Source organism: Phalacrocorax carbo, chromosome 4, assembly GCF_963921805.1.
Source record: "Phalacrocorax carbo chromosome 4, bPhaCar2.1, whole genome shotgun sequence".
Taxonomy (NCBI): Eukaryota; Metazoa; Chordata; class Aves; order Suliformes; family Phalacrocoracidae; genus Phalacrocorax; species Phalacrocorax carbo.
The window spans coordinates 49,552,223-49,578,111 of record NC_087516.1 but is presented as its reverse complement, the minus strand read 5'-3'; the positions used below and the strand labels follow the sequence as shown (position 1 = coordinate 49,578,111).

Here is a 25,889-nt window from a genome sequence, read left to right as displayed (position 1 = left end):
AGTTCTTTTTAAATTGGCTTCACTGTCAGAACTAATGTACCTGGAAATACACTCTATTTTGTAGTGAAGTACTGATACTTTGTTTTCAGCAGCCCTCCTGAGGGGTTCTTGTGTGTCCTTTGTTTGGGGTCTTTTGTATAAGCTTGGGATCTGCAAGTTGAGAGTTATGCCCCTCCTTCCACATTAGTACCTCACAGTTATAGACCAAAGCATTGTTTCCTGTTTCTTTCTGAATTTATCTCCCTGGCAACACGTGAGCCACTTGTGATTCTTTTGCTACTAACTTTTTACTTCATTTATGGGGTCAGATACAATTTAAAGGCTGTTATTTTCTAAGCAAGCTGTAATGTTGAACATATGATGTAAATTAATGATTTTCTGTGGTATTAATACATTTTCACGTTGTTTTTCACATCCTTCAGTAAGGTGGATGTGGGGTTGCGTGAGTTGGCTGTGCCAATGAAATGGCTTGCTACTGCCAAAAGGGGTAGTCCTGCTCCCTCCTCCTTTCTGGTTCCTGTCTGACCCTTTGTTGAGCTGACTCGGCATACTAAACCAACAAAGAAATGTTCACTTTTCTAAAAAAGAAAAAGCTTTCCTACCAGTGTTGCAAGTTGAAAAGCTCCTTGAGAAGTCCACCCATTTCAGTGCCTTTAAATCAATGGATTGATTCAGGTATCTTAAGAATCCTCACATATATAGTCACAATGTCTCTTCAGTGTGTTTTAATATATATTTTTTTTTACTATTGTTCCTTGTGCTATTGGGATAAATAATAATTTCATGTAAGAATTATGATTGCCATTGAAATTGATTAATATGTTATAAAAATAAATCTGAGATAGCTAATGCCTCTTCTACTTTTAAGAACGGTAAGGTATCCACCTACATCCTAAATTTATAAGCAAATAATTATATCACAGTACCTTGTTAATACGAAAATTCCCTATCCATTTAAAAACAAAGGTTAGAGAATGGTGTCTTAATTTGTGCAGCTCTTACACTTTTAGAGAATTTTCTTTAACCTTGGAATAGTCATTTGTAACCAAATTAGTGATTTGATATACCGAATGAATTAGGTTCTTAATCTCATTGCCTGTAAAACTCATGATATACGCAGAATTCACGTTTCCAGCTTTCACTTCTACTGGAATTTGAAGTTGGTTTTGATTAATCTTGAAATAAGCATTGCATCCTAGGTAGGAGGGAGTGTATTTGACAAAGAATGCCAACTTTGGCAATGGATGAAGACATTGTAATGATAAAAAAGAAGAGGGGGAGAGAAATCCAAGAAACCAATCTGAGCAGCCATTCTACTGCGGTGACAGCAGCAGTTTAGTACATTGTATCAAAATGAATGGGCTTTGCATAATTGATTTCAACATACTAGTAGCCTGAGGTCTAAGCTGCTCTAACCCAGAACTTATTAGCCATGCTACAAAGACGGGAGAAAACTCTGCAATCTGCTACAGGGGAGGTAGAGAATAGCATTGCTATTAGAGTAAAAGCTTTAAAAGTAGGACAGAGCTACTAAGAGAAACCCCTTTTGTATATTTATTGGGGTTATTCTGTTCATCTCATTCAAATATCATAAAAAGCTATTTTAAAGTCTTTGTGCAATACCAAATACTGAGAATAAAATCTTACTACTCAGTAGGTTTTACTACCTAATTCAAATGGCATCCCTGCACAAGTATAATAGCTGTGTTGTGAGACCTCTTGTAACTGGGAAGCATTTTGAATAATCTCAGAAAAAATACAGATGAGAAAATAAGTAAGATGCTCTTTTGGGATCCACTTTACTTGGTTTTTGTTGCACATTCACACACTTACGAATACTAGTTTTATTTAATAATATTCTGTTCTGTTGTGAATCAACAAGTGTGTTTCCTGGAGCTTCCTCAAGAGAAGAGGATTATGGCATCACAGAAGCTCATATAACTATATTACAGAATGTGAAAACACTAATAGTTAGATGTAAAGTTATTGTGTTGAACAAATGAGAATATGTAATTTTAATGTCCTGTTTCCTTGCAGCACTGTAAAAGTATGTTACTGCGTGTTGTCTGTTTTGCTTTTCCTTTTCTGGATAGGTACTTGTGAGTGTATAGGGAGTCGGGATTCATGCAACAGACTCCTGAGAATAGAGTGATATAATTCATTGGGGAAAAAATAGATTAACTTTTCTGACTAGAATCAAAGATGGGTAGTTGCAGGTGAAGGACTGGGAAACGAGATTTGAATGAACTAATGTGTTCAGTGTCAGGATTCCCAGGCTATTAGGCTTCTTCTTTAGAAGACCATGACAAAGCTCTTCATTAGTGTTCGTTACGCTTCATCCAGCAATGTGAAATATTGACAGTGGCTCCTTTAAACATGAGTATTCTGCATAGATCAGCATCAAGCACCTTAATTATGCCCTTGCTCGTATAAGGAGCTAAATGGTATTAAGAAGAATATTGTACATTTATCAGTAGTGGTAGTGTTTATTCTGAGTGGATCCAGAGCTGTGATTGACTGAATGAGGTTCAGTACTCTATAATTAGCAGACTTTATAACCTATTTTTAAAAAGTTTGACTAAGGAAAGTTTGAGTAAAGAGAATTCCATGTTACTGGAAATGTTTTATTCATTTATTTTTTTTGTTTGCACTACTTTCACAGAATCTTTATAACCTTCACAGAACTGTAGAGGTTGCTGAAATATCCTATATTGTTCGAACAGGGACTACCTCAGAAAGACCATGAGGTGCCTCTTTGGTCATTTTTGTTTAGTCTTAGGCTACTTAAGCTTGTGACATCCCTCACAACAGAAGGTTACAAATAGGTTCAGGCGACCCATTCTAATGCATGTATTGATCTATTGGACCCATTTTTAAGTATCTTTTCTGTTCTGGTAAAGCCATCATTTTGTTTCAGGGCTTGAATCATGATTTTTGAGATTTATGCTGACATTTTTGAAGGGGAAGAATATCGGCCAGGTTGTAACAGCTTTAAAAATATTCCGATATTGTCCTTGAGCATGTCTGGCAAAGCCCATCCGCAAAAAGTTGTATGGCAGTTCAGCTTTGCCTTGCACAGCAGGTTTGAACTGATGGTTGGGGGAAATTACTGTTTAATAATAATAATACGAAGGTCCTGGAGGACTTGTTGGAAGCAGCAGCAGGCCTGCCAATTTTTTTTTATTTTTTTTTTTGCTTGTTTGCAAAGAAATCTAAGATAGATTTAATATTTTTTACCTTAAAATAAACATTAGTGGAAATTTTGGGTTAGTGCAATGTGCCTTTTCCATCAATGAAGCCTTGTCAAATGGTGGCAAAAAACCTCACAACTCCAGCAATTCTTGATGTGGAATTCTTTCTCTGTGAAGTCCTGGATGATAAAGATCAGTATGTGACATACACAGATAACTTCTTAAATTGTTTTTACAACTTTTCTCTGAAGTTTGTCCCTCAGAAGAGGAGACAAGGCAAAATAATCAGGTTCAGTTTTGAAATGCAGAAGCCAATTGTGCACTGTTTTAGGCACTATCAAATCATACTAACATCAGTGGGGAGGCAAGGATCCTCAAAATGAGTGGTCACAGGAACATCGAACAGGAAGGAAACATACCCGTGTTTAATTCCTTTCTGTTTCAAGTGGCTTGCAACATTTGCCCATATACAGACATCTTTACCATCTTCATTTCAGTGAAATAGTCTTCTAAATAAACACTTTCAAATATTTTGAAGAAACATGGGAGGAAAAATACAGAGAATCTTTGATACGAATCACAGTCTGTGCCTTCTTGCAAAGCTGGTCACTGAATCTGTTTAAAGACCTAGTAGGCTGGCCTGTGCTCCCCTGGCAGAACAAAATAGCGCTGACATGAAACAATGGCTAAATTTTCGAGGGTGATGCTTACAGTAGCTGTAATGGCAAGAATGTGGAAAAAAGCAATTAAAAAGCTGAGTGTGTATGTGCTAATTATGAATGAAGATAGTGTAACCTGGTGCTTTCTGTTATAGAGACCTCATTTTAAATTGTATACAACTTTTCAAATAATAAGTATTTGGGGTGAACTTCTTCAAGCCAAGCATCTGCCTCAGACTGCATTGTGAGAGAGTTTCAAGTAAGTTTGTCCATTTCTGAGAACAAGTTGAAGGAGTAAATATGTTTTGCCTATCTTGAAATAAATGCATACCTGTTTTGCTTTTCATGCTTTAGTCTGTTTTCAAGCAGAGACTTGAAATTTGCCAGGGCACCCATCCAAGTCTACATTTAGCTATGTTAAGTTCTCCATTTTTGGTCAGTTTGTGAGCCTCTGAAAATCTAAACTAGCTCGCGCAGCAGGCAGACTTGTCAGAACCTAATGGCTGAGTTCAAGAGTCACAAAGATGTTCAGTCTTCTGATGAGCTGCAGATTTGGTGGGCGGGGAAGTAGACATTTAGGTAGGAGTTGTAAGCCTAAATACATTTGTGCATATTGTTCTAGGGCTCTGAAGATTCTGTGTCCACGCAGCATGTTCTGTCTCTTTGGGTATATTTGATGCCCACTCAACTGAATACGCTTTATCTTAGGGCTTTGGGGTCTGAGTTGGTTGTTCTCTGTGTTTAATCTTTTCCCATTGCAGCAGCGTGCTGTGCCAGGACTGGTTTTCCCCTTGTCTTCTCAGAGCTCTTGCCATTGCAGCCTGAAGGAAAGCTGGCATGACTGCATGTGGAGGGGGGGAAGTTGGGTGCAGAAACCCCAGGAGGGGCCTGGGGATCTGGGGAGAGCAAGGAGGGAGGGGCAGGAGCTGGAAAGGGAAGGGAGGTAGAAGTAGGCGAGGGTCTTTGGAGGAGTAGAAGCAGAGGAGGGGGGGATTGGTGACTGGTGCGTGGGAGGAGAGATAGCAGGTGGGGTGAGGGCAAGCAGAGCTGAGACTGAGCAGGGCCAAGGGTATGGGAGGGGGAACAAGCAAGATGGGTGGAATACAAAAAAAGGGGGCAGGAGCTGAAGTGGGTGGGTGTGAATGGAAATAGAGAAGAAGAAAGGAACTGTGGCCTGGGGTACCAGCTTTTTTCTCAGCAGGTAGAAATTCCAGAATGAAAGAAAACCAGAATTAAGCTTTCTTGGGTGACATCTCTCATGTGCAGGTTAAATATTTGGTTTAATGATACATTTGTAAATACGTGCTTCTGTTAGAGTGTAGGATCTTTGCGGCTCTGATCCTGCTTGATTGTGATTGCTAAAATATTGTGTATGTTTTTGGCATGTTAATGTTTTTATTCTGTGAGAATAAATATGCAATTGTTACCATTTCCTAGTTGCATTACAATATTACATGTTAGCAATTTTACTAAATCTCTCTCCTGTTTGATATTTTTCGTATTTAAGGGTAAGGCTCTTTGTGTAGACCTGCAGCAGTGGGCTTTCATAGATATTTTTGTTTCTACTGAACATGATAGTTGTAATGAAAAGCTCTTTCTTCCATGAAATCATCTTTGTTTTTTCCTACTCTACCCTAGTTGCGGAGATATTCAGTATATGGAAAATGAATTTAACAAAAACATACGTATGTACCCAGATTATTTCTATTCCATAATCAGCAGCAAACTGGTGCATTAGTAATAAAGCTTGCCTGTCATGGGCAGAGCTGAACTCAGAGGCAGGCTCATCCTCCCACACCAGTGCCAGCATTGCTAATTAGATGTCTGCCATGGAGGACTGTCTGGGGAGGGGTGTTTGAGTGGGAGGGGAAAAACCTTCCTGTTCGCTGAATACAAGAATAGACTGGGTTTCCCTACAAGCTGATTCTCCAGCATTTGATATTATTTGTTCTTTTATCATTATTTCCCTCTTACCCATAGCTGACTCCCAGTAAAGGCACCTTACCTGCTGCCAAGAAAGAGAGAACAGGTATTCTGCCCTGAGAGTGGATTATTCTGAAAGCTGTGCAACTGGCATTCCTGTTTTCCCCTCCCCAGCCTTCCTGTGCTCACTCATGATTTAATGTTATTTACTTAGGCAGCAGGTGGTCTGGTACCTGGCATAATGAATTTACATCTAAGGAGGTGGAAGATACATGACAGTGCAAAACACCTTGCAGTATGTATCCCCACTAAGTCAACTCTTCTTGGTTTTCTGACTAGTTTCTTATTGACTCATCTCATTTCAGAAGGCAAAGAACCAGCCTTCTTGAGGAATACTTGTGGCCTTCCGTTGTCTTTGGCATGATACAAATGGAATTCTTTTCCCAGAAAATAAAATTACTTGCAACTGACATAACTCATTTTGCTAAGAATCTTGGAGGTGATGTTTCCCTGCATGTTGGAGGACTTAGTTCTTCAGGCTTTTTATGAAATAAAGATACCTCATCATGACTTCTCTCAGCATAACAATCGGTTTGGTTCTGCCATAGGTGATTTTCAACAAGAAATTTTTGGTCTACTTGTGTACTCATATACATTAGCAGCATATAAAAATAATTCTTTTAGTATGCTTACCTGGAGCTGTCTTGCTTTCAGGTATTCATACATAGAGCTGGCTTAAGGCATCTCAGAAGTGAAGGCTAAGTTGTGATTCTCTGCTCTGAGGATGAAAGCCAGGACAGGAAACCCATTGCTGCTGTAAGGAGAGGAGGGACACTAATATGAGCTACCTTTCCTTCCTTCTCCAGGTAACTACATACTCCAGCCCCTTCCTTGCTGCATAGCTGTCCTTGCCAGAGATGAGGTAAAGTAGGAGCTGGAGCTATATTGCTCCTCCCAATAGTATGGTAACCTATATGGGACAGCTTACTTTTCCCATAGGTAGAAACAGCCCTCCATAAGCAAACCTTTATGCTGCAGTTATTAGGAAAAAGGGAATTTGTTGTAAAGCAATAGCAAATAAGAATAAGTGACCTGTAATTTTTAGTGTAGTGGTTTGGCTTAGTTTTGCCTAAAGGCTCTAAAGAATCAAGCTAACAGAGTCCTTTCAAGTCCTTGAAGTAACGGTTCAAAACAGCTAGTAATTGGTGAGTGTAAGGCAGGATTTCTTTTTTTCTACCCAAGACTCCCTATTAAATGTTTGGTTTTGCCTGTTGTTGTCTGTATACTCTTTCATCAAGAAGTGGCTGTGGGCTGACTAAACAAGACATGCATTCTAGTCTGCTAGGGAGGGTGGTTTGCTTAGAAGCTGTGAAAGTCTCCACGTAGCTGAATTGATACCTAAGTTTCAGCTTCCAAATCTGTGTGCAAGATTCTGATTTTTCCAGGGTTCTGAGCAGCTGTTGGTCCTTAACAGTTTTGACACCCAGACCAGCTGTATGCATGCCTAAGTAGGACCATATTGGCCTTTTGTGGTTACTGATATTACTGTTGTTTTCAAAGTATACCTTACCTGCATGTGTGTGTGTTGAGTTTAGGAACCAGAAAAGAAAGTGATTTTATAGTTGCCTGTGAGTTGTACTCTTTGAGCATGGAAGCAGAAGAAGAGCATGCAGTCCTGCTTACTATGCATTTGTTTTTGCTAGTTTAAAGGAAGAAAATCTCTGAAGGAGCTGAAGTGAGGCAGGATGAGTGATTTTCTGAATTCTGCATATTCAGTTACTGGTAGGCAATTCTTCTGAGAATTTCTTGGATATATACCTACTTGTGGATCTTTAACTCCAGATGCTAATTGAGGAGAGTACTAATTAAACAATGACTATCCTTCCAAACTGCCCCTCTAGAGAGCTTTCAAATCCAAAGCTGCACAAAGAAAGTACCAAGGTTTTAATTTCCCTAACAAAAAATGTTGCACAAAGCTGCCCTAAACCTCTAGTCCCAACCTCTTTATAAAATATGGTTTATTTGAAAAAAAAAAATTTGAATAGGAGATGATATTGAGGATTACATAGTAGTCTGCTACTGATGCTACAGAATAATCTGTGTAACTTCGCAGAGGCTTGCCTTTCCCAGACAATGATTTAACATCTTGAAATCAAGTTTATATAATCTAGTTTCCCCACATAATGGATGTGGTTTTGGGAAGAGCACTGATAAAAGCTATGCATTGATTGAAATGGAAATTCTAAACCCCCTTCAGCAAAAGTGTAGGTAAACGATGTAAAACCACCTGGTCCCTGTGGAACACAGTAAAATGCAAGCCAGCTATTAAACCTTTTAGTTCATCTATTCCCTCTGCAGATTTTATGGCTATAAAAAGACCATCTTTAGGGCTAAGTGCTAAAGAGACCCTTACCCCAAATGCTATTCAATCCTACATCTTGAATGTGGAGATTATAGAAGGGATGGAGACCATTTATGAACCTTTGGGCAGGTGCATGGTCAGTAGTCTCCCCCTCCCTGCCCCCTCCACCCCAAGAAATTCTATAAAAATCTTTTCTTTAAGTAAAAAAACCATGAAAGAAGTGCTATGCTAAAATAGTAAATTTACAGATAGTGATGGCTACCTTGTTTAAAGAAATTATTTTTTAAGGACAGGTAATACTAAAGGATTATGTGGTTAGCTGCAATCAGCTGGTGATTGACTAAATGAAAATACCTTCTGCTGTGATAGTTAACAAACTCTGAACAGTTCATTGCTAAATACTAATATTTTGGAAGGACTGCCTCCTGACCTGGGCACCCACGTTTTTGTAGTTGATGGTCTGCATTCAGCAGGAGCTGCTGCTGGCCAGGAGCAGGGATTCTGGAGTGCAGCAGAGAATTGTCTGGGGCGGTCATGGGAAAAAGTGAGAAGTTTCTGTTGTCAGAAACCGCAGCAGTGGTTCGAGAATATCATAATACCCAGCTTATAGAAATCGTTGTGCTATGATTTTCCTGAGGACATACGGAAGAAGGTGAGTCAGGTAGAAGTGTGAATTAATTTCCCTTGCCCAGCAGGGATCCATGTTTCTGATGACCAGTTTTCTTCCCCACATCTGGATAAAAGCAGATGTTGGGGGGGAACAGCTGTATCATCTCCTTCCCAAATAAGATAAGGAGGCCAGTGTGGTTCAACCAAGAGCCCATGGGATGCTTTTGTCCCATTGACTGCTTTATTTTCCCTGGAGGAGAAAGGGAGGTGCCTCATCAAGAAATGCAACTGAGGGGGGTGGCATGCTCCCTCCTTTGCTCGTTTAGTCTAACGAGCATCGGGTGGTGACAGGGAAGTCATGAGGAGAGCAATGAGAAAGTGGCTGTTGCTGGAAAGAGAAGTTTCACTGCAGCAGCATCTATTCCCATTATCAGCAGTAGCAGCACCCTGAATCTCTGGTGTGCTGAGCCAAGAGGAGACTTCCTCAGAGGTGACAGTGAATATATCTGATCAATCAGAAGGGTTTCAGATGTATTCACAGCAAGTACACCTGTATTGTACCTGGTGGCATGGTCTTGTGAACACTGCATTTCTGGACTCCACATCTGGCATCCACTTTGTCCCTGAGAAACAGCAGAAGTTTTGGCTTAGTACAGGCAACCTACAAATCCTATCTAGCCTTACAACAGGAATGTCAGAGACTCCTTAAGAGAACCCTAAAGACTGTAAGTACCTGTTTGATAGAGTGTATGAGGTAAGTGGAGCTGTGCAGAGTGACAGTACCATTCACACAGCATGTGAGTGCACCTATGGGGTGTTCAAAGCACAGAATGCACTTGGCAATGTTGGGGCACTATCCCAGATTTACACAACCCCCAGACACTCCCACTGGCAAATAATATAGCCAGGCAACTGTTTTCACTGCTAGGAAGCCTCCAGGCTTCTCTACAAACCCTGCCTCCTTATCTGAATCAGCTGAATAAAAAGCTATTTTTGTACCTGTGTGCTAACATTGGTTGCTGCCAGAATGATCATAAAGGTGCTGAGAAGACAGTCTCAACAGCAGTAGTATGTTGGGAAAGGACTGGATATGCTCATTGGTCAAATGCCTTTTTGTCATTTTAGGAATGTGTGATATTAATAAGGCCCAGCAATATTGCCAGATTGTGTGTAGGTATGTCCTAGGTCAATGATGTGCAGAGAAGAGAATTTCCTTCTGCCCAGAGAAAGATGGTCAGCTATCTGCAGGTTTTTTTCGGTATCCGTTTTCTTCTGGACTGACAAGAACCTAAAAGATGTGTCTTCATGCTAGGGGAAAATAATTTGACTCCAGGTCTGTACCAAGTTAGTTTAGGACTGGGCCTATAATTGCCAGTTTAGATTTTCCTTATCAATTAACAATTTGTGCCTACTGTGAACATTTTGGATGAATTCTTATAGGTGATTTCCATTGATAAATGTTGGTAAGGGCTTACCAACTATGCATAGTAGCTATTTCAAGATTTTCTTTTTCTTTTTGATAATATGTAGACTTACTTATTGCCAGTGTCTGGCCTTATTTGGAAAGCTCTACCTAGCAAGGGAGTCTGGTAGATACTGTGCTAAAAGTAATGTTGCTAATGCAAAAATTGAAGAGGTTTTATGTAGTTGCTATGGACCTACTGAGTTGCTACATAGAGAGCTTGAGCTTTTGCTGTCTTGCATGTTGTTTATACCCTGTAAAGACAGTAGTCTAACTGCTACCAAATCAGAGTGGAAGCATTTTGCACTTGGGTTTGTTCAGGTGTGAAGCAGTGCTGGAGGGAGGAGGCTCTGGAGAATATAGCCATCAAATTCAATCATTATCTGTGAGAAGAACAGACGCTGCAGTCTAGAGGCAGGCAGGAATGTGAACTGATGTGGTGCACGTTCATCACAGTATGCTGCTGATACTACTTGAAATCCTGACTTACAGGCACACTATTCCTCAGTGCGCCTAAACAGTGCAGTGCTTCTCAAACTGTGTGTTGGGCAAATGGCTGCGGCTGTGGACAAGCATACTCATACACTCAGGTCTCACACCTGCAGGTTTTTGAGTGTAGCCCCCTAGAGAGGGAAAATTAGTCTGTTAACTAATTTCACCACAGAGTACCAAACATTTCATAGCCATTAAAATCCTTGTACACTGTAGCTTTCTGACTGTGTTCCAGCTTTTACTGGCAAACACTTCCTTCAAATTAGCTGTCTTTTAATACACTACTTTTGCAAAAACCTGGTGATGCAAAATTTCAGTTTAAAGGAATGTGTTGTTGTATTTTACACTTCTTTGCTATGTATATTGAAAATATGCTTGACAGCCTGATTAACTCGAAAGAGTTGAGGGGAGTAATCAGAATAAGATGGTTATTCATATTGGTAAGTACTTTGTGCCAGAAAGGACTGAATCCTCTTACTTACTTTGTACAAAGTTAGATGCTGGTGCCGCTTCTATGTAGGCAACTGTTATGCACCCACAACAGTAGCTTGCGCAAACAGCCTTGGGGATTGCAGTCATCTTTATTAAGAGGAGGAGAGTTGCACTGCGTATTGTGATTTTGTCTACAAAATCTTGCAGAGATATGCTGGAAAGGTTTGAGTGTCTTGTGAGCAGGGTGGCACTTGTGATAGTGATAAGAGCTTATCTATAGTGCCACTTATTTGGAGAAATTAAGCTCAAGATGTGGTGCAGACTGCTTATGGTACAACTAACTGCAGCTTGATGCTGTCTTTCTCACAGAGACCATTGAATCATATGGCAAGAGCTGTACAAAAAGGTTAGAGGAATAGATACAGAATATGAGCAAAATAATCGTCATAGCAGAATGGGAACATGAGCTCGCCTTCCTTTTTGTCTGTGTTTTTCAGGAGCTTTGTTAAATACAGGCGTACGTTTCAGATGATGTGGATCATCCTCTCTGAAAAATCTAGGCCTTGTAAATTTGCCTCAGGTTAGACATCCCCAGTCAAGACTTTCAGATACCAATGTTGCTTTTATTTTTCAAGGCTAGGAGAGATGGGATAAGGTTTCCCTTTACATACATCACTGTCATGTCAGTCTCTCTGGACCTTTGCATTCGTCACAGATTTCTCAGGCATTGGTCTGTCGTGAATAGGTCTTGTGCTTTCCCTAGTCTAATCACCCCTTTTTTCCTTCCTCTCACAAGACCACTGCCTGCCTAGAAGCTTCTTTGCAGGGCGTAATTGTCAATCCTTCTGATTCCAGTAAGTAAAGTGGGGAAAAAAGCATCCTAGGGTAATACTCAATTCTAAAAGTTAGATAGGCAGTTTTGATTATGATGGTCTATTTTCCTGTTTGGTAGATACACATCCTTGATAGTGAAGCGTATCTCACAACATGGAGTGGTTTGGGGATTGCTGTTTGTACTTGGTATAACTAGACACATGCAAAATTGTGTAACGCTAGAACTGTTGTCTACTTAGCCGAGACTAATGTTATTAAAAGAAATGGTGGATAAATTAGGAAATGAACATCCTGTTGCCAGGTCAACCACATTCCTTATTGGTAAGTATCAGCGTGTGTATGAGAAGGATAATATGCAGAGAGGACAGACAAGAGCTGCAAGCTCTCCATAGCACTGTGGGAGGGGGAGGTTGTAGGAAATAATGCCTTTAGCAACAGTGGCCTAAACCCTTCATTCTCTTATTGCTCTGTGTACCTGTCAGTGGGAAAGAGGCAGAATTATTAGAAGGATCAAAAGGCAAAATTCTCTTTCTTAATTAACTATATTTCAGTTTCCTGAGGATGCACACAACTTATTCCTGTGTGTTTTCTCAGATTTCACTGGTGATGAGAGACAGTGGATCAAAGATATTGCCTCACTTAAACTGCCCTCAATTTCTTTGTGTTTATAGTAGATGATTTACTGCCTTTCCAGGTTTTGACTTTAATCCTGTAAATGTTTTTTTAGGGTTTCATTACTAACCTTCTTGTGAGATCTACATCCTCTGGGAAAAAAAAAGTAAAAGAAAGTTTGGTTTTTTTCTATTGGCACCATCAAGCAAAAGGCTGTGCGGTTATGATGAAAAAGGTAGTGGTCAGTCTTTCCTTTTTCTGGGCTGATGATATTGGAAGTGTAAAGAACAGTGGTTCATCTGTGTGAGAAACAGTGATGTCTTAAATGCAAGGTTTAAAGTCAGTCAGTTGCACCATTAAACCTATAAAGTGCTTATCTGGGGAGTGTGCCCTGTATCTTATTGGCACTGATTTCTGGGAAATTAGGTATGATTCTAGCTCTGGTCTCTTGTTCTCCATGTGCACAAGGGCTAGGAATACTGTGGTGGGAAAAATGTGCTCATGCTTGAAACAGAGGCAGTGCCTATCTCTTTTCAGCAGGTATTCTTGCAACCTGTTAAGAGTTGCACGGATGGACTCCAAAGGGAATCTCTTTCAGTCCTTTAACTCTAATGATACAAACCAAGATAATTTTTTTAAAGTGAGGTTTAAAAGTTAGGCTTCCAAACAAGTGCAATCTTTTTTTTTTCTGCTGGGTACCCAGCAGTTCTTGTGTTAATCTGCAGAGGACTACTAGGTGCTCAGCATTTAAGAAAATCAGGGCACTTATGTAAGTACCTACATGCAGATATAAGTCTGACAGGCACCCAGTTTTGAAAGTCTTGCCTACTGGGTGCAGTGTGGGTGGTCGAGAAATTTTAGGTAGGCTCCTTGGGGCTGTGAGATGGAACTGTTGATATAAGATACTTGTTTTCTAGCTGGCAATAATTTTATGGAAAGTGGCTGTTAATCTTTTCTCTCCAATGTGTTTCCTTTTCCTTCCCTTGTTTCACAAGACATTCTTCATTTGACTGTGGGGAAATCAAGCCTGAAGTATTGTTGTATCATGTGTTACAGCTGCTCCCGCATAATTTTCTGTTCTATTTGCGTAAGTCAACACAATTGAACTACTCATCTTTCCACCAAAGATTTCTGTTATGGTGAGGAAGAAAGACAACCAACAACTTGTCTCATAGGTTTAGAAACCTGTAGTTTCATCTTTACAAAAATGCTTTACAAAACAAAGGGAAAACAGTGGCTTTTGCAGAGATTTTACAAGAGAGAACCCAGAGGGAACACAGACTATTTTATTATTACTGAAATGCAAATTGCAGTGAAGAAGGGACATTTTGCTATACATGAAAGCTCTGTCATTTTATCTTTCACCCAGCTCTGAAGATAGTAATACAGTATTTGCTTTCTGTTTAGGATAAGCACGATTGGCATTAAGTGTTAAAGTGTGTGCCTTTCTTTTATCTCCCACAAGTACTGTTTTCCCTCTTTCTGTTCAGTTAAGCCATGTTCTGTATTGTATACAACCTAGAAAAGGCTCTGTGTTCTCAATCTTGTTATCTGCTTTCTCAGCATTTATTCATTTTTCAATTGCCTATGGAAGTGGAAAGGTTAAGATACAGTAACTGGGCTCTGCGATGGCAGAATCTTTCTTTGTAAAACTGCTGCCTGCGTTTTCTTTTCAATTTGCCTCTTGTTCTATGCACTTCAGCTTTAGGATAATCACATATTATGTTAACGACAGGTCTTCTGTTCTTCCATAGATGGACATAGCGTGTTCATGAAACTGAAAATAATTACGATGAATGTAGGCAAGATGTAACATGTGCTAACCTGTAAAATATACGACATAATGTTATTAGTTGGAAAATATGAACTAGCATAAGTTATTCAACCCAGAAGGTGTCATGAAATTATCCATATCCTCTTTACTGAGTTTGTTAGGGCAGTGTGTGTATGCAACAGCATGTTACTGATGCATCAAGGTCTTTGTTTTGATACCCGGAAGTGTTGTTTGGGCTTTGATTTGCCTCCCTGTGTTCTGTCACGCACTATTATAAAGCTTTGGGTAGAGAATGTTCCCAGTAAAACAAATTAGGTTTGCAGACTGTGTGCTTTTACTAATTATTTTCCGTATTCTCTGTTAGATGGATACTTTTCAGGTTGGTCTTACTCTTATGGAAAATTGTCTTGATAGATGAGTAGCTCAGAGCAACATCTGTAATTTATGGATATAGAAAACGCATGCAGTCTCTCACTGTCTTTACAGATGTGCTTTAGGGCAAGTGAGATGTTCAGATAATGGAAAGGGGGAGTGTTAATAAATCTCAGTCAGAAGACAATACTTACATCTTTTCTTTAAAATAAATTCAAAGCTGAATTCTAAATTACTTTTTTAAACATCATTGGTGCTTTTTCTTCATACTATTGCTACTGTTCAATTGAATGCTAGATAATATGCTTGATGTGTAATTTAAAAATACAAGTAATTAGATCGTAAGATTTATTTTCCAAAATGGAACTAGTAAATCACTCAGACCCCATAAAAATGTAGACTAGTGCTTTTGATTAGTTGTTAGAATCATTTAAGTTGCTATCGGTGTTTGTTGCAGAATTAGAGGAACTGTTACTCTGTATTGGGAAAATGACTGCTGCAGTATTAATACCATTATTGTAATCTGTAAGGACTATGAAGAAAATGAACAACATAGAAATTGCTGCTCTGGAACAGACCAGTGATCCGTACAGTTTTGTATCCTGTCTCTGACAGTAACCAATATGTGATGATTCAGAGGAAGAAATACATGTAGCCAATTGTGTTATAGTGTACCACAGAGGGAAATTTCTTTCTGGCCCCAGATGGTGCTCAGTTTATGCCTTAAAGCATGAGGATTGATAGCCATTGTAAATTTTACCTTAGCTAGTGTAACCAAATTGGATTGCTCCTTGTTGCCCATAACCTGCCCTTCACCTGGCCTTCATAGAGTTACAGTCCTGTCCCTTATTGCTGGATTCATAGCTTTTACATTTGCTGTTTTAAGCAGATGCAGTAGTGCAATCCAAGGACTTGTGCCACTCTTACATGATGTCACACACCATTGTGTTTTTCATCGATAATGGCCTGGTTCAATGCTTTTGGTTAAACTGAAAATGATACTTTTCTGTGGGGCAGAGCAGACACTGCACTCGCCCTGTGTAAATTCTCTGCCAGCTTGATAGCAGCTGTCTCCTGTTCTGAACAAAGGAGAGAATTGAAGAGTATGCCTAGAACTGACACTCCAAGACTTTTGTGTCATTGCAGTGGCCTGAAAGGATCAAACTTGGGTTTGGAGCATTACCATACCCTGTAAATCTTGACCCCAGCTGCCTCTGAAGGGAAAGTCAGCATCGGTGCTTGTCATTCTGTCCTTTCGCTTTCTTCATCCTGCAAAATTGATGTTATATATCCCCAACTGAAGGCACTGGAGTGCAAGGTGTTGTTAGAGAAAATAATATTGGTTTACTGCAGTGCGTATGTGGCATTTGGACCAAAACTTATGAAAGTTCTGTGGATTCAGCTGTCAGAGAAGTAGAGACCAAGGCCTTTGTATTAAGCCTAGGTACATTTCATTTGTTACGCACTCTTCTAATAAAACCCTATAGTCTGAGAGGAGCTTTCTGGTATCTGACAGTCTAGTAAAATAGTTGTTTATTGCAGACAAAAACTGACTTTATATTAGGCTGGCATTCATTATATAAGGCAGTGCAGACTTTTGAAACTCCTTGCACTGGTGCTGCTGGCCCCTTCTAGGTCTTCTTGGGTACAGGCTAGTTTGATAGATAACAGCACTGGATGTCTTGCTGGTTTGTGCATTGCCTTTTACCCTGTGTCCAGGGTAAGGAGAATCTTCAACAGTACTTACACAGTTACTGTCCTTCTTTGCCTCTGTGGGTGAAGATCAGTCTCTGACTTCACAGAAAATTTTCAAAAAGCAGCAAGCAGTTACCACAGGAAGCAGATTTTGCTCAGCAGCTTACAGACTTGTCATTAGGTGCTGCCTTTCAGCCTTCCAAATGCGTGCTCCACTGTCATTTTGCTGCTCCTTGGGAGATAATTAGACAACTCATGTCTCCTTGCCAAATGACCAGTCAAAGCCAGGGAATCTGGGTTTCCTGAATGACAGTGGAACATCATAGCAGCCTTGGGAGGAAAAAATTCCCTGTCTCACTGAAGGAGGGAGGCCCAGCTTTGTTTTAGTCTCCCTCAGTATTACTGCTGATGAATCTTCCGGAGGGATCATCTAGGCTTTAAATCAGCAGGAGGAAATAACCCTTTTGTTGCTTGGTAAGTGGCAATGTGTCACATGGCCTATCTGTTAACCTCAGCTGATCAAATCCAGCAGAAATTGTCCCTGAGTTGTCAGTCTGTATGAGCTGGCACATTTCCTTCTCCTTTGTAGCAAAGTCCAGTTCTACCAGCACTGCAGTAGTTGGATGCTCACTTGAAGTTGTGTTGTTTTATATGTTAGTGAGGAAGTCTTTGTCCTGTGAAGGAAGGGACTTGTGGTGATGATATGCTGCTGCCTAAGCTTTGGAAAAGGGCTTCTATTGTCCTGGACTTCCAGAGGCAGGGGTGGTCTTCATGGGCTTGCATGGTCTTGTCCCCTCACTCCATCTCTGTTTTCTCAGCTGAGAAACAGGACTGTAGCCGGAGAGGCTACTTTAGGTGAAATTCCTTCTGAAGCAACCTTTAGGTTTTCTCCTTTAATATTCCTCCTTTCTCCTGGCCCATATTGCTTCAGCAACAGGGCAGCTCACTCAGAGCCATCTGGCTGTGCAACTGGAAATCTGGATGCAGCAGTGTCTGTGATCAATGACTGCAGAGGGACAGTGTTCTTTTGCAGCCATGCTATCTGACAATGGGAAATTAGGAGTTTTTTGCAGAAGATAAATGAAGTTTTATATACCAGCAGATGAACTGGAAAATTCTGCCAGCTTAAACTCAAATCCCAGGTTTCCTTACATTTCTCAGGTCTTCCATATAGGTCCACAAAACATTTTCTAATAGTGTATAGGTATAACTCCAAGGTAGTTGCAGTCAGTAGACTGCATACCTCGGGGGGGGGAAAATCAGTTCCGTGTGGTTTAAAGATGAGATGCACCAATTTCAAGACAAGAAATAAGAGGAAACCAGCTCTTTGGTTATTCATCTGTTGGATTAACATTACATACAAGGAAAACACCTTTAAGCATTCAGTGTGCAAATTGTTCACTAAGTAAATCCAACATTTCTGTAAAGTTCTTGCTCTTACACTTGCTCTGTGATACACTTTACCTTGGTCTTAACTGCCTCACATTTCTCCTCATTTTAATTACCTCTTCTTATGTTCATTTACAAATTTCAAAATTCAGAGATCCCCAGGCCATAGTTTTAAGAAGAAAGCATATTTTATATTGAATAATGTGGGTAAGCATGAGGAGGTTAACGTGAATCCAGGACCTTCTGCAAAGTCTTGCAGTTCAGCTTTGTCCCCCCTGCTTGGCTGAGCTTTTGTAACACAGATGAACGAGACAAAAGATATGGGGGGGGGGGGGGGGGGGGGCGGGGGTGTTGAACTCTCAGGCCACCTCATGGGTTGGGGGCATCTCCTGCAGCAGCAGTTATACAGCTGAAATAAGACGTGAATGCCCTTGCACTCAGCAGTCCCATATTTCTTTGGCTTTGAAGGAGCTGGGGAGAAGCTGCGCTGCCCTGGAGCACCCTGGACTGTGGGAGCTGCCAGCAGTGTGTTCAAGGGACAAGGGAAAAGCTTTAAAACTCTGAGCACTCCTTGGCAAATCCTTGCCTGCTTCAGGCAAGTGAAGATGAACAAAATATTCCTTCCCGGTCCCATGCAGTCTTTTAGCCCCCATTGACCTCAGTATCTGATGAGGGTTGCTTTGGCCCAACAGGCCCTCCTTGTCATGGAAGCAAATTCTTGCCTCTGGGGTTAGGAAGTCTCACAGTTCCCGGTGACCTCAGGGTTCAGCTCTGCCACAGGAGTGAGATGCTGCAAGTCAGCTGTTTGATGGCATCTTTTCAGCTGTCTGAAGCAGCGGCCTCTTGGCCCACCTGTTGTTCAACAGTACTGCAGGATTCCCAGGGCAACAGCAGCTCCCACTACATTTCAGAAAGCTGTCTGAGCAATACCCCACATGTCTTAGCTTGTAGCCCACATGGTTCTGGTAGCTTCAGAACAGAATGGAGGGGTGGCATAATTGCCCGATTCAGGCAGGGCTCAGAAAGGGGGCCCAGTGCAGTGACGCTGAATGAGTTAACCTTCGCTCAAGGAGTGGTTTTTCAAAGCGATGTGGTGAACTTTCCTGCGAGGTAGAGTAAGAGAACTGCTGTTTTGCATTATGTCCCAGTCAGAGCTGTGAGAAAGAAAAGAATATTCTTTCTCTCACTGATGCGTATTAGCCTCCCTTTGCAGGGATGGGACTCATGCGGTGGCAATGTCTGGATGCTGCAGATTACCCAGGAGAGCGTGTATTGTGCAGGCATCAAGTTTCAGCAGTGCCGGATTTTGTTTGGGATTTTTCTTCTGCAGTGTAACAGCCATGTTAAATTGATTTGCGTGAGCCATGGAAGCTGTTCAATGGCAAGGAGTCGAATTGTCCCTTCAGTCCACTCTTCTCCTGTCCCTGCATACATTCAGGGAATCTCAGACCTCCCAGTAATCCCAGAAACACATTCACACAGCAAGATGCAGTTTGCGTTTGATGAGCAAAATGGTGGCTCATTGTAATCTTCCCTATATATGTACTCAAGAGGCCTAACCTCATTTTTGTTTGGGTTGTCCCTGAATGCTAGTGAATTGGACTTATTGTGCTAAATAACCATGAGTGTCAATCTCTGGTATTTCACCTCAGAAATTAATAGTGCTTTCCTGAGACAGTCTCCCTCAACTGTCAAAGCTGTAATACCGCTGAGCGGTCAGGCCTGGAGGGGGTTTGGGGAGCAAGCTGCTCTGCATAGGTGCGATCGTGATGTCAGGCCCAGACAAACTGAACTAAACACACATTGGAATTTGCTGTCAATATTAAACGTCCTTGCAGGAAAATTACTTCTTTTCTTTTCCTTCAATTTTCCTTCACCTTTTTTTAATACTATGTGGCAAATCTACATCTGTGTGAGTAGTTACCAGCTGCCAGAAACACCCCTTCAGGAGAAACAAAGCAAACCCACTCATCCCCAGCACAGTCACTTGCGTGCTATTAGAGGCAACCTAGATTTGATGCCAGTTGATAGTAGGAGGTGTTGGATGACTCCTAAGTACTTCTCGTTAACAATGAGTAAAGAGGGGACAGACACATTAGTGCTATATTTAGTATTGAAGTATGGACAGCATGAAGCTATTTTCCTTAACAAAGTTTAACTCATAAAATATTTAACGTTAATGGCCAGATGTATGTTACTAAGACCATGATAGTTTATTAATTTGTTTGCTGTAACATTTTTAAACGAGGCATCCGAGCTAGATAACGTTTTGTGTGCTGTGCTTAGTCAACCCTACTGATAGAGAAAGGTCTGTTATGTCTGTTCTCATTAGTGCCCTGGATTTTATAGGAATAAGCACACTTTGGATAAAATCACTTCAGACATTATACAAAGAAGACATTTGTTTTGTCATCTGGAATGCTTCTAGAGAAGATCTGCATGTCTTTCAATTCACTACTCCGTCTTTATTTACCAGTGTCATTCCCTAAGAAACATGTCAGCGCTCCTGTGAGAATGTCCTGTAATGCAATGAAAGCATTAGCACCCACTAATCTTTTCTAAATTGCTTTTTACTGCTCTTGATTCCTGAAATGCGATAAAGTAAATAAAATTGCTGGCTTTGCTTGCTTCTCTGGTTTTCTATGGATATTGTTATTATTTACTTTGTTTATAAACAAATGCAGGCCAGCACATTCACAGACATACAATTGAAAGTGTCAGCTTGAGGCCCTTGCTGTTGCAGGCCATATTATATCAGGCACCACCATTAATGTAGTGACTCTTTTCTAATGGATAAGACACCTTGAACACTTTCTCCTTTTGTTTCCTGTCACTGCAGCACTGGCAGGCATCATTAGTGCATAAAATGGATTTTAATCTCAGGCCTCCTTGGTGGTATGGAGTGGCAGGGGGTACTGCTTCTTGCACCCAGCAGCGTGGGTTTCCTTTCTTAGCTTCAGATGCTCCAGTTGGCTCCTCTGCAACCAGATTGTCCTAATACCTGAGAAACTGCAGCTAATTTTCAGCCTAATGGCCAGTTTATACCTTTTTTATTCTTTTGTCAGCTTTTTTTCCTGCCTGTTTACCCCATTGTAATTACAGACAACATTCCAGTTGTCATCCCAGACAGAAACATCTCAGGTTCTCTGTCCTCCTCTTGTAAGATACACCCTTCTGGATTGTTGTGGCAGCACTTCTCTGCCCTGTTCTGGTTTGTGAATCTCTGTCTTGAATGTTGAAGACATTAGCACGTGCAGTTTTTGAAAGAAAGCCCTTGTACAGTGGTATTAATACTGTTCTATCTACTGAAAATGCCTTGATTGATGCTTCCTAACATTACATTTGTCTCTTTCATAGCTGAATCTTAAAGACCATACATTCTGCACCTTAGTAATTTCTTATTGATGAGCTCTCAGCTTATTGGAGGATTTTTTTTGCAGTTAGCTCCTGAATGCAGAATCACAATATTTTTTTTTTCATGTGGGACTCATTTCACATTTCTATTGTTCTTGTCACCAAAGAAATCAATTTCTTTTGGGGTAGTTATTGCAATCCTCCTCTATGTTGGCAATGACACCCCACATTGCTGACTCTCATTAGCCAACTTGTTTATGACAAGGTTATTAAAGAAAATGCTAAACTAGATTTATCCTTGAAAAGCTCCAGTAGCCAAGCTCCCTGCTGTCTGACATTCTTCCCCTTAATACTTCTTGTTGCTGTTTTTCCTTCACCCAGCTGCCTACCCAGCAGCTACTACTTTCTAAATTGTCAAAAGGTTTCCACTGGAAATGCTTTACTGAAGTCCAGCTATGAGATTGAATTTCTTTTGTCTTTGTCTAAAATATGGATTATTTTACCATGTCAGCCTAGAGAGTTCTTTGAATTTTATCCCATTTGCCTTTATGTCCATGTCACTCATTAACCTTACTTTCAAAATTTGATCTAATTTCTCCCATACTCCTAAGGTCAGACTTACAGGACTGTATTCATTCGTATTACCTTCCTATTCTTAATGCAGGCATTACATACACTCTTCTCCAGTCAAATGGTATCACTTTGAAATGGATAGACTATTATAAAAATACTTGCTACAAGACCATAGCAGACTATTATTTCTATGAGGTATCATTATTACGGAGCTGTGAAAATGAAAGGTGTAGTTCTGTTTAGCTTTATTTTCTGAAAGGAACTTCTAACCATGGTGAGATGATGTGTGCTGTATGGGTGAGAAATCTTAGGCTGGCTTTTTATTTAGCCTTTAGTCTTTTTAATGTATGCATTGGTTTTCATTTCAGTGGCTGTTTACAAAAACAGACCTTCTTGGAATAAGAATGGAAACAAAATTAATAATACAGCGGTTTCCACTAAAAAAGAAGAAAGAAAATCAACCATTGTCATTATATACGAGAAAGGAAAATGATTTTGGTATCTCACTTCTCCCCAGCTGAGTTGGTAATAGAAATTGAGAAGCACTGAAATAATGTTCTTAAAGGGCTGTTTCCATTTTGATAGGGCTGTCTTTTTCTTGCATTTTAACAGTTCTTGAGCAGTCATCAACTATCTTGAATGTGACCTGACATGTCAGTACATGTTATAATCTTTTATTTACATAGGGAGTATGATGATAAATTATGCCAGCTATGTATTCATTCACAAATTGTGGTCAGCAGAATGTAGTCTGGATATCTGTTTAATTTAATGACTTTGATGGGAAATACTGTCTGCTTTTTTTTTTTTCTCTTTAACTTCTTAGCTTAATGATGATCTTAACCTTAGAAAGGCAGAATGCTGTTTTCTGAATTGAGATTTGGACAGTATTTGGACAAGACCTCTCCTCTTTTTAAGAAAAAAAGCTGTGAACTATCTAATACTTGGGTGATGGGGGCGAGCACTGCTTTACATTTATTTGTGTCATAGCACTAGTACCTTGGTGTCCCCTCGCATTAGGTGGGGAATTGTTGTTCACTCACTGATGCGGAAAAGAGCACATGTAGTGTCGAGTCACTGGTAGCCCATCCGTGAAGGTGTCTAGTAATAAGCTGACATCGGGGAAGTTGCTGCCAGATGGTCCAACTATAGACCAAAGGACGTTATTCAGTTTCACTCTATCTTCCATTTTAGTTTTCAGTTTGCTGCATGTGGATTTCATGGATGATGGGATCTGTTTAAGAGGCAGTCTGACTCACTTGAGCTGAACTACGCACATGAGTATAGTAAGCAAAATTTGGCCCATTTTGGTTCATCTTCTTGTGATGTCTTCTTGTATAAATGTTCTTGAGCCAGAGAATTTCCACATCTAAAAAAATGTCCAGATGAGCATTTGCTTGTTTTCCCTTTTTCAGAGCTTTGAAAACAAGGCATGAGGACTCAATTAAATCCTAAGTATGGTTATCACCTGGATTGCATTGTATGATAAACTCTGGAATAATAAACATTTCCAAGAGAAACATAGAGGCTTCGTGTAGAAACTCAGTGGAAAAATATAATTTATAGTAACTTCTCAGCCCCCAATTTTGCATTGATGGCAGATAACAAATAGTAGAAGAATGTTTCTTGGCTTTGTTGCTACCACATAACGCAGAGCTAATGCACATATTTAATACATTTTTAAATAAAAGAGGCAGTTTGATAAATGAGTGGCCCGGTATTGCAATCACACACAGAATGGACAGCTGTACTATCATCTTCCCATCAGTAACGCAGGGTTTACATTCGCATCAGACGCTAATATAAATGTCTTTACATTTTCTGTTTGCTTAGGTATAAAATGATTTGGGTAATGGATTCTTTATTGCACTATGCCTTGTGGCTGCACAACTGATTTAATCTGGTACCTTACCTACCATTTTCTGTGGTACGTAAGAAGATTGTGTAGTGTAGAAAGCTGTAATTTAATAAAATTTTTGAGGCCTTAAAAAGGTGTTTTGCCTTCCAGGGGTTTCCAACTCAGTTTAAATATTTGTGAAGCTTGGCAGCTAAGTGTTGATGGGGATATGTAGCTTCTCATCCATTGGGGTATTGCACCTGAGGAGCCAATGAGAAAAAAATTATGTAAAACGTTTTTTTTTAATTTTTTTTTTAAAGAGTTCTCATTCTCTTAAGGCAGCGCCCAAATATTCATGCTTTTATTCTCCCTCAGAGGCAACCAGCCATTACATGATTCTTGGCTGGATCCCACACTTCTTTTATGGGTATTCGCAAGTTATCTAATAATAATAATAAGCAAAATGGAGACAAATTGCCTGTAGACCTTGTAGTCTTTGCATAGAACTTGAGAAGACTCTAAAGTGCAACGAAGTGTTAGCACTAAGCACCCCAAAAATGTACTGTACTGTTGCACTCTGGCAAGTACCTAACGGTCCAAATAAGCTTCATATTGTGATGTAAGACTTCTCTTAGGACTAAAGAAGTGTCAATGGGTTGCAATTCTTTTTGGTAACATAATATATTGTTACAAAAAGAAATCTGGTAACTGTAACTGAACTATATTGCATGTAGAGATAAAATTACCTTTCTATATTAATCTTTCTCTGCAGATGTTTTTTCATACTAGTTATAAGAGGGAAGAATTTTCTAAATTACTTAAGTTCATAATGACATAAGATCACAGTTTTAATTCAGAATTAATTTGTAAGTCTGGTTTGTTTGGTTTGTTTTTTTTTCAAAACCAACTTTCAGGTGCACTTTCAGAGTATTTGTGTGAGTTGGCTCCGTACCTGCTTAGCCTTTTAAGAGCGATATGGTGAATTGTCATTTTCCCCAAATCTCAGGTTCTTTGGTTATGCGCCAGCTGGTTGGCAGCTGAAACTTCTGCATTTGTGACTTGTGACACCACATGAGCATGAATTCCTGGAGCTGCTAAGCTTGCAGCTCGCCTGTGCTTCAGTTCCTACACTCCTCAGGTATAGAGTAGTCTAGCAGCATTGACTTACTTGAAAGGAAATCCTGAAATTCCTGTTTGGTAGGAAGCACAGATAATTTACATTTTTATTCCTTTAGGGAACCAATGTTCCCTAGCTATGTTCCAAAGGTTGGTATTGTTTGTGGAGTAGAAACATGAGAATTCCTGCCCAGCTATGCTCTGAAGTCCCTTAGATGACTTTTGGAAATCCCATGCTGAGTCTTTGGCTACATTCAGAAAGGATCTGCAGGGACCTGTTATTGCCAAATTTTCTGTGGCAAGGAGGAGAGTAAGGTATTGATGAGTTAAACTTGAACTTTTGCTTCATTTTACCATTTGTGATCATTATTATTGCCTACACTAGAATAATTCCAAGAGTTTGGCCTACAGCTACAACTATTCTATTCCATCTGTTGCAGAGATGCGAATTTAAATAGGCAGAAAAATACCATCCCAACTCAATCCATGTATTACTACATCAAGGCAAAATTTGCCACTTTTCAGTATAAGAAAATTTACTTTGGGAAAAAAGTTTACTGTATCTGCTCATCTCAAGTGACTTTATGGCTCCTTCTCATGATACATTGGTTCAGTACTTTAGAACAAACAACAGTGTGGCAGGTGGTGTAGTGCAGAGAAGGCTCTTGTGCCTCCTGATGCATTAGCTGTATCAAATAAACCTCCACTGATTTTACTAATACAGTGGTACAAATGATAGAAGCTGCCTAAGGCTCTTTCTGTTCCTTTGGAGTAATGGTAGCATTGGTGGGACCTTGCAACAGCAAAGCAATAGGGGGAAAATGATAGGCAGATAAGGTAGTAGCTGCTGCTTACTAAGTAAAATAGCGAAAGACGGCAAGTGCCTTGTGTTCTGTGTTTCCAGTTTGGTAACTGCACTTCAAGCGTTGTGGCAGTGTGAATAAAATGTTAGCATCAGTTTGAAGGGTGTTTTAGATCATACCCCTTCAATGTTCAGCATAAAAGCTGACAAGATCCACATCCTTTCACTTCTACATGCTTTTCTTTCGCTGTCCTTACTAATAATTTCTCTAATTCATCTGCCTTCCCATTTTAACCAACCTGTTGCACCTCCATTGCTTCTTCTATGCCTTTCTGCTAAGGAAATTGTGCTATTTTCCTACAGCTGTTAAAGTGAGGCACCTTAAATCTTCTTTACAATGT

At 40.1% G+C, this 25,889-nt stretch overlaps 1 long non-coding RNA gene across 1 annotated transcript in view; it reads left to right on the top strand.

Moving 5' to 3' along the window:
• The window catches only part of LOC135313100 (uncharacterized), a 136,039-nt gene that overhangs the window by 91,592 nt on the left and 18,558 nt on the right, over window positions 1-25,889 (top strand). The window lies entirely within an intron of this gene.